Source organism: Dasypus novemcinctus, chromosome 12 (assembly GCF_030445035.2).
Source record: "Dasypus novemcinctus isolate mDasNov1 chromosome 12, mDasNov1.1.hap2, whole genome shotgun sequence".
NCBI classification, from domain to species: domain Eukaryota; kingdom Metazoa; phylum Chordata; class Mammalia; order Cingulata; family Dasypodidae; genus Dasypus; species Dasypus novemcinctus.
In genome coordinates this window covers 74,485,675-74,499,843 of record NC_080684.1, presented here as the reverse complement: position 1 = coordinate 74,499,843, position 14,169 = coordinate 74,485,675, and positions in this window count along the sequence as shown.

Genomic DNA, 14,169 nt, shown 5'->3' with positions numbered 1-14,169 from the left:
CTATTTAAAAGAATAAAAATATAAAATAAAAATTACAATCTATACTGAATATAATGTAGTTTACTAAACAGAATAAAGTATAGTAAAATTAAAAGCATATATTTTGTGTTATAAAAAATCGTTAAAATTCAAGCAAGGAACTTTTTTTGGAAATTGAAAGCTTCCTCAATCTCTAAAAGCTGAAGAAATAGACACTGCCTAAATTAGGCAATAAGGCCATATTATTATTTTAAGAGAATTTTCTGAGGGACTTTTGGGGAGGCCAGTTTCCCCTGACAGTTCTCTGGTTGGAAAATGTGTCAGGTTTATTTATGTATCCCAGAAAAACATATCTTAATCTTAATCCATTCCTGTGGGTGTGAAAGCACAGCAATGAGGAATTTGTGATGGGGTTATATTCAGCCTATTTCTTAATCAAAAACTGAATTACTTTTTAATTTTATTTGCTTAAGTCTACTTTACATTTTATCCCAACTTTGAGAAAGATACTTATATTTCCAAACTGAAGAAAAATAACCTGTATAAAGTAAACATTGTGCACTAAGAATTATTCTAAATCTGTTACATGTATTAACTCAATCATTACAAAGTCCTCTGTAATTGGTATTATTTTCTTATTTTGCAGATGAGTAAACTAAGGCAGAAAGAGATTGAAGAGACAGTTCCCATGTTGCTAGGTAGATTGGATTGGATAGATCTGCAATTTTACTAGAAAATTTTACTAGAAAACATCCTAATGACTATGAAGAAAGAGGAATATTGAGTGGCATTATACACCCTGTTAGAGCAGCTCTTACACTTGCTAATTCATTCACTAGTATTTGGAATTAGCTCTTTTCTCTCCTGACATTGTGATTTCTAGTAGTCTTCATAATAAAATCTACAATAAAGGAAATAGAGACGTGTCTTCTTAAAATATTTCTAATACAGAATAATGCAATAGCAGCATTAAGAGCATAGAATAGAAAGAATGAGTTTAGAACTCAGATGATAATCCTAAATTTTATCCCAACTCTGCTATTTTCTGCAAGTATTTCACTTATCAGTTAGCTTCATTTTCTTCCCTTATAAATTATAGAATATAACTAATGATACCAACCTCATAGGGTTATTTTGAGGACTAAAATTACATAAATGTATTTTAAAAGCCAGGCAATTAGTAAAAGATACACTTCATAATCACTACTTTTAAAAGCATTTTATTATAATGGAAAAACATTAATGCTGGATTAAAAGGTCTTTTTCTAAATCATAGGAATGGAGCAGAACAAACTGTTGAAAGTAACATGACAAATGATGATTTACTAATCTAAGCTTCAGTTTATATTTCCAACTGTTAAACTTCAAAACTTTGGTATTTCCAGTGTCTTTCAAGAAATCTTTATTGTATTTATTCCAACTTTTCAACATGATTGAGTGTCCTGACCTGGAACAGAACACACATAGTTTTTATCATGCTAGTGGATTTCTATTGTTATTTAATCACCATCAGAAAGACATGCATTTTCAATTTCATTCTAAATCCAAAATCACAACGAGGAAGAGGTCATTCTACGTTTTGTAATTTGCTCTTCAAACATTCTTCCCTTTTATGACTATTATCCTTTTAAAACCTTTTCTATGTTAACTTGACTCATGATTTACACTTTTACAGAAATGTGGAAAGGCAGAAAATGATGCCTTGTCTATAGAAGGGAGTTTCACACTGAGGGAATCTTGTGTCCAAAGATAATTACATGGAATCTTTTTTTCATGTGTTTTAACCAATAGAGAGAAATTTTCTGATTTTTCTTTAAAATTTGTGGGGAAGTGTCACCTAAGTCTCACTATAAATCAACCTGCAGAGGATTTAATTTATCCTTTAATTTATCTAAGTGGGATGAAAAATGAAAAGACTGCCTTTTTCACCCACCCACATAACATTCAATATTCAAATAAGTGGTTTCAGAAAATTTCAAATCTGGAGTTTAGGCAATAAGAGCTTGTTGTCAGAGTGCTATCAAGGCCTTAGGAATTTAGGGAAAAATGTTTTTAGAATGCTTGTATAATATTTCTTGTTTTAATTTTTCTTTTTCCACCTAAAAGAAACTCCTTAATGTGTCCTTTTTCAATTCATTGACATTTTGTAATTTCTACTTTGAATGCCATTTATTCTATTTTCCCAGTCATTGCTATGTTGTGTGTGCCAACAAATGAATAGTTCTAGAGTGCAAATCTTCAGGAATCCTTACAATAGCCAACATTTTAATTTATGTGTTAAAGAAGAAAAGATGGTTGCAAATAACCATTTTGACTAAATTTGGTTGCTGGGTAAACCAGTGACAGAACTGGTCATAAAATTTGAAACTGCACTGCCTTATATCTGAATCATAGCTAGAGCATTTCCAGGGAAATATTTGGTAGACTAGATGCTTAACTGAGAAACTTTACACAAGAATTGTCTAAGACAATTCAACCTCTAAAGTGATGCAACTAGGAAGAAGTTACTATAATATAAGTTTAGCCAAACTTTTATTTTTGGTTCTACAAATTAATTTGTGACCTTGACCAAGTTGCTTTACTATCTTGGGCCTGTATTACAGCATACATGAAAGGATGGAGTTGAAGTCATAGAACTTAAAAATATTCATAACTTAAAATTTATAACACTCTGATTTAATGTCCCATTAATATCCTTTTAACTAATAAAGTTTTTTACACATGAAAAAGAAGAAATTAACTTTTGTTTCAAATTGATTTTTTTTATCCTCATCAGCTAGATGTTAGAGAAGATAAACTTAAAAGGGGGAATGTCCATTTGAAGCCAAGAATTGGTTCCCAAAATAATTTTCCTTCCACTATATAGTAGTTCCTCTCAAACATAAGTGATCATGTTCATTATCCAGTAGAAATTTAAGTCTTCTTCAATGTATTCATCTATGTTATATGGATGTGTTTGGGTAATCGGAAGTTAAATCTTTTGCTACTATTTGTATACTTTATTTCTCAAATATCAAGAAAGTATATATCTATTAATTAATAAATTTAAGTTATATTATTAGGTTAAAACTAGGTTAGCTCTAAGACTTTTACTACCTATGTCACTAGAATAATAACTTATACAATTTAAGATAGCTTAATAATAGAAATTACTTCGAGATCTTGTCATAGCACAGATCCACAGCAAAATTTATTAGTTTTATTTTATGGCAAATTCCTATGTATTCAGACTATATGGACAACTCAATAACTACACATGTTTTATGACTATACAAAGCTTTTTTAAGTTTTGGTGAATTATTTAGTTGAATAAGGCCCACGAAGTGAATATAGATTAAGCAATACTTCTAAGAAAAATACCATTTTGTTTATTTTTTTCTGAGAAAAAAGTAAATTCTTTATGATGTGAGGTTGTCACATCAAGAAAGGGAAGATTTCTTTGGGAATGTTCTTTATTAAAGATACTCTATTTCACTATGTCAACCTTTTTCTCTGTATTCCAAGTCTTTTTAGGAAATTCCTTCTCACCATGCCTTATATCCTAAAGCACATAAGATTCCCAAACTATTTCTTAAAACTTGCCTTTCATTTTCAGCATTCAAAAAACACCAGTGAATTTGACCTTTGACCTATAAAATATACACTTCAAAGAATGATTGAGCATGGAGGAAATATAGTGCCTTGTCACCTATTATACATTGTAAAAAGAATGTTTCTTAAAACAGAATGTGAGCAAATATAAAATTGGATAAAATATATATTTGCGTTCACAGCATATCTCCCCAACATTCTTCCCAGTATATATATTTATGGATTAGGTTACAGTCAATGCCTTATATACTTTTGATTTTACCACAAAGACAGATAGCATTACTTTGCATCCTTATTGTTTTACTATGTCCTTCTAGTCATCTTAGTATTACTCAGAAGGCAAGAAAAATTAATAAAATTAATAAATCTGCCACTGAATACTTTTAATATATTTAGTTTATTCTTCAGGTACAATATCTAAATATAATGTGTATGCATTTATATCTTTTGATTGAAAATAACTTGAGGTCATTTTTGATAATAAATATTTTGTGTTAATTCGACACATTCCAAAGAAGCATCCATTCAATCTACATATATGTCACAAAATGTCTGGCTACTTATCAACTTCTTCCACATATATTCAATAAAAACAACAAGAGAAAAAGAGCAAACAACGAAAGCCACAAATAAATTAAAGGAGTGCATAATTAAGTATCAGAATTTGCTAGTTTTAGTTTATGGAATAATAATAGATAACATTGAAATTTGGCATTTTCAGTTGATACAAACTTACTTAACACTTCTCTTGGATTGAGTTTGGTACTAATTCTAAAGTAAAAGTTATAAAATTGTTTTTATAAATATGGATTTTAATATTCCATTGATTAAATAACATTTTATTCATTATTGTGTATTATTACTACTGAACACTATTCTAGATTTTGGTGGTACAATGTGAATAAGAGAGGGTCTTATCATCAAGACATTAGGTAAGTAAAAGGCAAAATAAAATAGGATCTGATAATTTCTGTGAAAAGGGTAAGTTCAGGATGCTGTGGGAACACATATGGAGTGTGGTAGCAGATGAAGAGGAAGAAATAACGTTGATAAGATTTGGAGATTGAGGATTTAAAGGAATTAGGGTGGGTGGAGAGAACCTCTTAGGCTAAGTATTCCTTTAGATGTACATGAATTTCCCTTTCATATTGGAGGTAATAAATGTTAAAGCTGGAATGTACCTTGGTGATCATAGTCAAATCCTCATTTTATTGTTGAGGCTTGTGGTTTTGATGTGACTTACCTACCCTAGGTGATGGACGAAGTTAATGGCATAATCAGAACTATGACCCAAGGCTTTTATGACCATTTATTGCCCTTGAAATTTCCCAGTAAATCCGTACCAAATGACTACTCCAATAATTTCAATAGAAACCTTTAGTAATTTTGAGGGTATATAAGACTACCTAAAATTTTACTTAAAATATATGAGGTTTACAATTAATAAGAAATGAAATGATAATGATAATTTTAAAGGTAAGAAATAAAATATAGAAAAAAATTTAAAAAACTAAAACTAAAATAAAATTAAAAGTTGGGATATTAAAAGATAATGAAATAATATTAAAATTTATTTTTTTATATTTTGCCTTTCACCACTACATGTACAGTGACATTATTTTCTTCCATTTATTCCCCCAGTGTGTTACTTTTTTTCCTTTTGTATTCATAAAAGTTTTAGGTCACAGTAAAGTCGTACAGAATACAGGGGACTCCCATATACTCAACATCCTCCTTCCCATATTAATAACCTTTTTATATGTAGATGATACATTTGTAGATGTACAAATATTGAAACATAGCTACTAACCATGATCAATGGTTTACATTATGGTTTACATTTTGGGCCATACACTTCTATAAATTTTTATGAAATTCATCATGGCCTGTATCCATCATTGCAAGATCATGTAGAACACTTATTACTCCTAAAATGCCCCCTCTTCCTCCTATTCTATTCCTCCCTCCGCTTCCCTTAAGGTCTACAGTGGCCACCAGGCTTCACTCCTTGAAGGACAAGATTCATGGTTACTTGCAACAATAATGAGGGCTTGGCACAGTGGCCTGTCTTCCCCTATTAGGCACTGCCTGTGCTCTCAAGAGACTCCTACCCCACTGTATGAGCACATAGTGGGCCTCCTCAGGGTGGGAGTCCAACACCTCTGCACTCATTATGTGAGTCTTTGCCCACTGATACAACACACTATAACAAAAAGATCACTTGTACAACTCCCTAGAAGACTGTCCCAGGTGCACCCTGTCCAAATGCCCCTCTGCATCCAATACCCTAAGCCAGTAACCCTTCCTGGTCATATTGCCAAAAGAGCATTACCAACACTGTAGTTTCAACCTCACTTTTTAAAAAGTTTTGGATTCCAGAAGAATTACAGTTGTGGTAGGGGAAGATCATTGGTTTGGGGTGTCAGTGATGGGGATACATGGGAGGAAGTTCACCCGGGCACACATATAAGACATATAAATGTGTTCAAATGTTCAGGGGGCATTGTCACAGTGGATGGAGCGTCACGCAATAACCAAAAGGATATCAAATTCCCATCCTGGGGAGCTCTGCCACATTCTCTAATGGAACAGTAAGAAACCCCCCCCCCCAAGTACAGAGGTAATGACTAGTGAATCAGGATGGCCCATTAATGGGCCCTTGATATTGATGACTATGCTTACGACCCTTTGCTCTTGTAATTGAAACTTAGCCTAGTGTTGTAGGGTGCCTAAGAGTTACCTACTGGGAACCTCCCTGATGTTCAAATGTGGCCTCTTTCTAAGTCAAACTCAGCATATAAATGCATTACCTTCCCTACCCACATGAGACATGATTCTTGGGGATGATCCTCCCTGGCACCAAGGGATTGCTAGCTACCAAGTACCAACAAGCAATTCAATTGGGGAAAAAAAAAAAAAAAGATCATGTCCAAAAGAGGGAAAAGGTAAAAACAAATGAGTTTTTATGGCTGAGAGACTTCAAAGTGAGTCAGGAAGTCATTCCAGAGGTAATGCTTATGCACATCTCAGCAGGATCTCATTGACAGCCAAAGTAGATACTACCCCAAATAGAGGGGTTCCTGAGGACTATGGAGATATCCAGACACTATAGTCAGGGCAGATAGCTCAGGAGTTTGGTCCCTTGCCAGCTGACCCTACTTTGGAATTTATGCTCCCCAGTGCGATAGAGTTGGACTAAGCCATTTTTTCCCTACACGTGGCTCTTTTGTCCTTCTATTTCAACCTATAATTAATACTAGAGTTGGTAGGTATATGTCCAAAAGACTTAAATCTTGGGGCTGTCCATGTGCTGGTTGGGCCTTGAATCCCAAATGAGTTGCAACACCTATTTTCCAGTTCATTGGACTCACCCAGGACAACTAAAAAGGAGGAAACAATAGACAAGCAGCATACTGAGGAACTGGCCATAAGGGATCAAAGGCCCCCCTCAATTAAAGGTGAAGTGGGCATCACCATCACAGAGTCCACAGGATTGGGGAATGAACTATGGATTAAAGTAGATTCACTAGTACTCTACTATAGAGTTATTGTGATTCTAGCAATGCAAGAAAGATCACTGATGTGGAGGCAGAAGTGACTGGAAGTTTGGGGGTAGGAAGAGGGAAAATAGGTGTAATACAGGGCATTTTTGGGACTTGGGAACTATCCTGAATGATATTACAATGACAGATAGAGGCCATTATATATTCTGCCATAACCTACAGAGCTGAGTGGGGGAGAGTGTAAACTACAATGTAAACTATAATCCATGCTTAGTGGCAATGCTACAAAATATGTTCATCAATTGCAATGAATGTACCACACTAATGAAAGATGTTGCCAGTGTGGGAAAATGTGGGAAGTGTGGGGAGTGGGGCATATGGGAATACCCCATATATTCTATGTAACATTTATATAATCTAAGTATCATTTTTTCCCTCTTTGTTTTTTTAAAATGTTACATTAAAAAAAATGAGAGGTCCAATATGTTCCCACCCCCCTCACCCTACTCCTCCCACATCAACAGTATCTTTAAAAAAATAAAAAAACATTATAAAATAAAATAAAATTCATGAGATTCAAAAACGAATCATTTTTAACTCCCTAATCAGTTTTCTGGACTATTGGACAAAAATAACAGTAGCTCCCCAAATATCTCAGCATTTGTGATTTGATTATTTTTCCCATCTTAAAAGCCATATTGCATTGAACATGGCTAATTGTTACGTGGCAATCAGTCAATATTATTTTCATTATCATAACAATAAATGTTCAGTTATTCACCGTTTAATTTGGTCATGTTACAATGACAACCATGAAATGAATATCAGTTGGGAAAATGAAGGAAGATGTAAAATACATTTTGATTTAATTGCTTGAAATTAAAATTTCCTGGGGGTACTATACAGAAGTGACCAGATTCAAGAGCTGAGGAGAAAGAGTAATAAGCAGTGATTATCTGAAAATGTGAAAATTATGTTACTATATTTTGAGGAGGTTTATCTTTGGAGGGAGGGTAAGAATCAGGTTTGTTTTCCTTATAAAAGACAAAATAACATATGATTATGATTTTTATTAAGTTGTACTATTTTCAGATACTATAGGAATAATTTTTTATGGATCACAAAAAATAATTTACCTTTCTCTGTCAAAGGATGACTTTTATTACAAATAAAATTGTTGAGATAATAGGGAGAAAAAGTATAATCTAGTGGTTGAACTATTCTATTAGAACATAATTATATCTTGCCACATATCTAATTTACTATACACATTTAGGTTAAGCAAGATGACAATGGATAATCATTTGTTTTTTTTCTCACAAATCAAAGGTGCTGGAGATATTCTGAGGATTGTACTGTAGAATTTCCTCAGGTCACCTATGTCTGTTGAATTGAACACCAAGTGTTCAATCAAAGGAAAAGCTACCAAATGCAAGTGGAGAAAAAAAATCATTGAATTATCCACTGTTGGGGATTAAGTCATGTCCCTCATAAAAAGCATGTTTAGGTTCCAACCCCTGGCCCTATGGGTGTGAATCTATTTGTAAATAGGGCCTGTGAAGATGTTAGTTTGGTGTACCCAAACTGAATGAGGGTGGGCATGAATCCAATATGACTGAAGTCTTATAAGCAAAGGAAATTGGGTGCAGAAAGATAAGCCACGGGGAGCGGCCAGAAGCTAGAAGTCAATGGAACATGCAAGAGAAAAGAGAAGGCACTGCCATGTGCATTGTTATGTGACAGGAAAGCCAAGGACGAAGAATCACTGACAGCTAGCCCCAGAATGCCAGCCTTCAGGAAGAAAGCATTGCCTTGATGATGCCTTGACTTTGTACTTCTAGCCTCAAAAATGTGAGTCAAGGGGGCTTAAATGTCCCCTCGTTTAAGCCAACCCAATGTATGGTATTTGTTTTAGCATCTGGAATACTAATATACTCCTCACCCCCCAATAGAGAAATATATTAACTTGCTTTCAATTTGAATAAAGCATAGCAAGATGGCATCTGTAGCCAATAAAAAAAAAATAACCTAATCTCACCAGCCTTCCAATTACCCTATTGCATACTTAGAATTGTCAACCTTGAGGACATTTTGCTTACTCTATTCATTTTGCTTATTCTATTCATGCTCCTTTCCTATGCCTTTTTTTCTGTTTACTTCCATATTTAGCAGAACTGTGAAAAAGTAACAAATATAACATCTGAAAAAGTGATGATGGCCTGTGAGTTGCGTTTTGTTTTATAAAATTTCTCTTTATCACGAAATTTCATTCTTTAAGAAATGATTATATTGCAATGAAAACCATGAAATGAATATGAGGTTTTTTACTTCTGTATTGTCCCAGGAGCCCATGAAATTTTGCATCAGTGCTGGTTTTCATCTTTAAATGAAATAGTAGTAACAATTACATTAAATTGAGTTGTGATTTTCTTCCTCCCTTCCTCCCTCCCTCCCTCCCTCCCTTCCCCCTTTTTCTTTATTTCTCTTCTTTCTTTCTCCTTCCTTCCTTCCTTCCTTCCTTCCTTCCTTCCTTCCTTCCTTCCTTCCTTCCTTCCTTCCTTCCTTCCTTCCTTCCTTCCTTCCTTCCTTCCTTCCTTCCTTCCTTCCTTCCTTCCTTCCTTTCTTCCTTCTTTCTTTCTTTCCTTCTTTCTTCCCTCCCTCCCTCCCTCCCTTCCTCCTCATCTGGGTACCTGTGGAGAGTAAGGCCACAGGTGGAATGACTGGCAGAAATGGAAAACTGATGGGGAGGAGCCTAGTCAGAAGCCTCTGACCTAAGAGGGAGGCTCTCCTTTTGTTGTTGTTCTTTTACTTTTTCTCCTTTTTCTTCCTTTTTGTTCTTCTTTTTCCCTTTTTTCTTAATTTCTTTTGTCTTTTTATTTTTATATGTTGTTATTTTTCTTTATTTGTTTTTATTTCTCTGTATATTTCTTTCTTTTTTCTTTCTTTCATTTTCTATTTTTTTGTTCTTTTAGTTTTTCAGTTAAACATAGGCAATTCTAAAGATTTAGAATAAGAGGAACCAAGTGCTAAAGAAGACCTTAAGTGCCTTTCTAAGCAAAAAACTACCCCAGACAAGAGAGAGAAATTTACCAATGGAATAAACCCATCAAGGTAAATAGATACCTAGACATAAGCAAAAAACTACAAGCCATGCTAAGAAACAGGAAGATATAGCCTATTTTGACAATGCTCTTGCATAATTTGTAACAAATGTTTCACAACAATGCAAAGAGTTGGTGGAGGGGTGATGTATAGGACTCCTCTGTGGTGTCATGTATGTTTATTTTGTAAGTTCACAATCTTTACTATATACTTATTATTCATGTGTGTCCATGTATGAATGATATACTTCAATGAAAAATAAAAATTATGTGGAGACCCAAAATGTGGAACAACTAATAAAAAATGTCCATACAAATCATCTAAATTGATTCAATAAGAAGATGGAAGAAATAAAGGATACTAAGAAGACACAGGCTGAACATACAGAAGAAATTGCAAACATACATAAAAATAGCTGATCTTAAGGTAATGAGAGATACAATGGAAGAAATAAAAAATACAGTAGAATCACACAACACCAATTTGAATAGGCAGAGGAATGAATTAATGCGTGGAAGATAGGGCATCTAAAGTCACACAGATAGTAGGATGGATAGACAAAAAAATGGAAAAAAATCAGCAGGACTCAGGGAATTGAGGGACAGCTCAAACTGCACAAATATACACAACTTGCATATCCTAAAGGGAAAAGAGAAGGGAGAAGGGGCAGAAGGAGTGTTTGAGAAAATAATGGCTGAAAATTCCCCAATTCTTATGGATGTACATGTCCTGGAAGCAGAGTGTACTCCAAGCAGAATAAATGCTAGCAGAACTACTACAATACACATACTGATCAGATTGTCAAATGCTAAAGATTGAGAGAAACTCCTGAAAGCAGCAAGAGAAAAGAGATCCATCACATATAAAGGTCGTTCAAAGGTATTAAGTGCTGATTTCTCATCTGAAATCATGGAAGCAAGAAGGCAATGGTATGACATAGTTAAGATGCTGGAGAAAAAATACCAGCCAAGAATTCTATATCCAGTAAAACTGTCCTTCAAAAACTAGGAAGAGATCAAAATATTCACAGATAAATAGAAATTGAGAGAATTTGACAACAATATATATAAAGAAATATTAAAGAGAGTTCTGCATGGTGAAAAGAAAAGGAAGGGGAGAGAGAATTGGAAGAGTGTAGAAAGGAATATTATTAATAAGGGTAATTAAAAGGATAAAAAAGAAACAAAAATAAAATGACATCTATAAGCCTAAAGAAAAATGGCTGAAGTTGGCGCCCAGCATGGGGCCCCCGAGCTTCTGTGCCTTCGCCTCCCATCGTCCAGACCTGGGAGACCCCATCGCCTCTTCAACACCGTGTGTTTCGCGTGAGTTGCCCCGCCCACATCATGGGCAATCTTTCTTCCTCTACCTCCTTCCCACAAGTACAGATCATTCAGGCCCTTCTGGCCAGTCGCCACATTAAGATATCTGAGAAGGAGTTAGCTAAATATTGGGACGCTGTAGTTCACTTTGACCCCTGGCTGTCTACCGCGTTGCTTTGGGACCCGCAAACCTGGGACCAACTTATTCGTCGTGTCCAATTTGCAGAAACTCCTGAGGGTAAAACCTTCCCCCAAGGTCTCATCCCTGTCCTCCTGGCCTCCTAGGAGCGCCGACGCAGACCCCCTCTACTCTCTCTCCCTCTGCGCCGCCCGCAGCAGCCTCCGCTTTCTCAGAGTGCCACCCTTCACCTCTAGATGATGATGCTGGTTCGGAGATGGACAACACCGTCCCCCTCAAACCCCTGCGCCCAGGGCCTCCTAAGTATGCTTCTGCTGACCCATGGTACCCGCCCCTGCCATCCAACTGTGCTTGTCCATCCGCCCCTCTGCTGAGCGCCCCTGCCCAGGCACCCATAACTTCCTCTTCTTCCTCTTCCTCTGGGCACCACCTCACCGCCCCGCGCCGCCATGTCTATCCGGTAGTTACTACTGTAGATGCCGAGCATCCTATAAAATGGACCCCTTATGACTCGAAAAGTATTTCCACCCTGCATAAGGCAGTTCAAGAGGACGGTCGACACAGTCCTTATGTTCAAATGCTTTTAGACAATATCGCTTTTCAAACTAATTGCCCTATTAACTGGAAAAATATAGCTCGCGCCGTTCTCCCCTCTAGTGACTTTCTCACTTGGAAGGCGCTTTTCTTTGATGAAACGGAGAGCCTTTTGCTTGCTCACCCTTCCTCTTGCCTCTTTGCCGTTTGCCTTCCCTGCTTCAAAACCCCTTCCCAACCAGCCCATTGCATTCACAGATGGCAAATTCCTCCTGTACCGCATACATCCTCAAACGATTCAGTCACGAAGATGTTTCCTGGTTATGCCCTCATGTTGGGTCTGTCCAACTCGGAGAGCTCTACGCAGTCTACAACCTCCTACTACATCATCAGGATATCCCTCTTAACATTTTTTCCGACAGTGCCTATGTCGTCCAGACTGTAAAAATCTTGCCACTTGCTGTCTTTGCCACCAAAACCAAATGCACTTGATTCTCTCCTCCAGGCTACTCAGCTTCTACTTGAAAATAGGAGATGCCCATGGTACATTCAGCATATTCATTTCCACACAGGCCTCTCAGGACCCCTATCCACTGGAAACAATGCTGCAGACCATCTACTCATTGCTTCCATGTCACCTTTACGCCAAGCTGTCTCCTTACACTCTTAGTTTCACATGTCAGCTTCAGCCATTCGCACCTTGTTTCCCCAACTCTCTCTCAATGCAAACAGGTTGTTCATGCGTGTGCCTCCTGTGCTCCTTTTCTTCCACTAGGTCTTCTCCAGCCCCTGGCATCAACCCTCGAGGTCTCAAGCCTAATTCTCTTTGGCAAATGGACGTCACCCACATCCCCCACTTCGGCAAACTAAAGTATGTTCATCTTGTAGTTGACACTTATTCCTACTACGCTTATACTGTCGCTGCTGCAGGCGAAACAGCCCATCATGCCACATCAGCTCTATTATAGACAATACTTGTCATGGGCGTTCTTTGGAAACTAAAAACAGACAACGGCCCATGTTACACTTCCAAACCATTTCGTACATTCTGTTCGTCCTGGAACATTTCTCATGTCACTGGCCTCCCTTACAATCCTCAGGGACAGGCCATCGTTGAGCGTGCGCACCTCACCTTTAAATCCTTGCTTCAAAAGCAAAAGAATAACACATTGGGTATACCTACGCCTACTCCCCACACTGACGTTGCTCATGCTCTTATCACCATGAATCACTTAACCTTCTCTGTCCATGGACAATCACCTGCACAATTACATTGGGCAGGGCTCCAGCCCCCCGTTACTCCTCTCCCACTAGTCCACTGGAAAAACCCACTCTCGGGCGAGTAGAAAGGGCCTCACCCCTTATTAACACAGGGAAGAGGGTATGCATGTGTCTTTCCAGAATCTGCTAATCAACCGATTTGGGTTCCTGCATGGCTTGTCCGACCTGCTCCAGTTCAAGTCGATGACCACCAACACCACACTGACCAACACCACGTCGACTCCTCCAACTCAGCAGCTGGCAGCGCTGATGCTCAACGACACCAACGACACCCCCACACCAGGAGGAGGCCCTATCTGACGACGCAGACGCCCTCGTCAAAGACAACCACCCCCCTCAACGCCTTTCCATCTGACCTGGGGCCATGTCGAAGCATTGGCTGCTCAGGCCCAAAGAATAACACCACTGCCGCAGACACCTGAGACTCTGTTCCTAATGATGTGTGCTATCTTGACTGTAAACTCGGGGACTCACGGCCAACCCACACAAGGACTCTGAGCACTGGTGAAACACCTGCCACTTTTCCTCCCAGTGCCCCAAACCGCCTCACAATTCCCCACAACCTGGGTCTCCAATTGTTCCTTCAATCTTTCTTATTACCCCTTCAATACATCTTCAACACGTATCAACATCACCCTCAATCATATTCGAGTAGCAAATAACTATCCCAGACTTAAGTTTTGTCCAACGAGCCTTAGCGAAATTTGTTAGTATGTTC